The following is a 1,981-nucleotide window of genomic DNA, read 5'->3' on the forward strand; positions in this document are numbered from 1 at the left end:
CCATTTGACTCTCTTTTAAAAAAAAAAAAAAAAAGAAAGAAAGAAAAAGAAGGGAGAGAGGGAGGGAGGGAGGGAAAGGAAAGAAAAGAAAAGAAGTACAGGAAATTAGTGTGCATAGACACTGTAACCCTGAAAAAAGAATAGAAACTTTGTGTGGTCTTGAGGGTCTTCATACTATCATTTATGAGGCAAACATCAACCCACCAATTTATTCTTCCTCCATTTCTCTTCCATACGTCATCCATTGTTCATTCATTCTCTCAATGAATGACTGTCATCTATTAGCCATGCCTTTCATCATCTATGCATCCTCCAGCTACATAATCACCTCCAATCTGGGCCCAGAGCCTTATTGCTGAGTAGAACCCAAGGAAGCATGAACCTAGATGCCTGAGTGTGTGTACAGGCACCCCGGAGCACAACACTTTCTGAACACACAGAAGGTGGGAACGGAGGTGAACTTAGGGGAAAAAGCGAAAGAAGACACCCAGAATTGACCAAGATTCAGTTTCTCCCACCTAGCGGAATGGAGGCTATTAATTTTGGGTGTGAGCTGAGAATTGTACCTGCTTCCCATTTTATTATTATTGTATTATTATTCCTGGAGCCCAGCCCAGCAGTTACAGGAACTTGAGTGGAGGCAGAGTTTTATCAATACATTTTTGCTGAGCACCAAGGCCCAGGCTCAGGTCCCAGCCCAGCTCCTATTTGCTGGGTGGCCTTGAGCATGTTAACTCTCTTTTCTGAGCCTTGGTGATCTCACTGGGAACATAAAGGGGTTGAACTTCAGGATGATCAAGGTGGCTCTTTTTGCATTGATGTCCTGTGGTTTTTCTCTGGGTCTGGCACTGAGGAGTGTTCAGGAAAAGTGTGATAAAGTAGCTCTATTTTAGTTCATAGAGGAATAAGACACAGTCACATGGGCATACACATATATACACACACACAAATGTGATTAACCAAACATCATTGTAGCCAAGAAGATATGTAGAATTAAGGTTTAGGATATAGGCTTCGAAGTTAAACAGACCAGTTAGTCTTCATCACTAACTAGCTGGTGACCTTGGATAAGTCACTTTATTTCCCTGTGTCTTGGGTTCCTCACATTTAAAAGGAGAATGATAATACCTATAATTAAGGCTTTCATGTAATAAAATAAGATAATTTATGTACAGCACCAAAATCATGCCAGGCACATTATGGATGCCCTATAAATGGTGCTTGTTTTGATGAGGATGGTGAGCCATGGTGAGAACCAAGTGAAAGGTGGAGAAGGGCAGAGCTGGGAGGTCTTGAGTATGGACTAGGAAGATCCATGAAGGCCAGCGTGTGAGAAGGCTCCTGGAGAAGGCAGGACATGAACAGTGCAGGGATGTGTAAAAGGGTGAGCAGAGGGGATGAAATACCCTTTTAGTAGAAGGAGAAAATAGACACAGAAGCAAGGTAGAGCCAGGCTTGGGAAAATTACTTCCTCTCCCTGAGCCTTATTTTTACTCTTTGTAAAGTGAACGTGACAATATCTGCCTTGCATTGCTGTTGCAGTGATTATTGAGATGTTAGAAGTCAAGCTCCCATTAAGATGCCTGGCTCATGCAAGGCATCGAATATTCATTTCATTCCTTTTCTGAGAGACTACTCACAAAACATCAGGGCTGGTAGCACAAAGGATAAATATTTGAGGGAATGGATACCCCATTCTCCATCATGTGATTATGCCACATTTCATACCTATATCGAAACAGCTCATGTACCCATAAATATATACACCTACTATGTACCCACAAAAATAAAAATAAAAAAATCCCCCAAAACAAAAACAAATGAACAAAGACAAAATATCAGGGCTAGAGGGATCCTGAAAGCCTTTCTATGGTAACATACACATCTACTCATGAACTGTTCACACATCATCCATCAATCTATACAGCTATCACTCATGCATTTTTATATGTCCATTTAAACACCAACAATTAATTCACCA

Source organism: Cebus imitator, unplaced genomic scaffold, assembly GCF_001604975.1.
Source record: "Cebus imitator isolate Cc_AM_T3 unplaced genomic scaffold, Cebus_imitator-1.0 Scaffold18, whole genome shotgun sequence".
Classification (NCBI taxonomy): Eukaryota; Metazoa; Chordata; class Mammalia; order Primates; family Cebidae; genus Cebus; species Cebus imitator.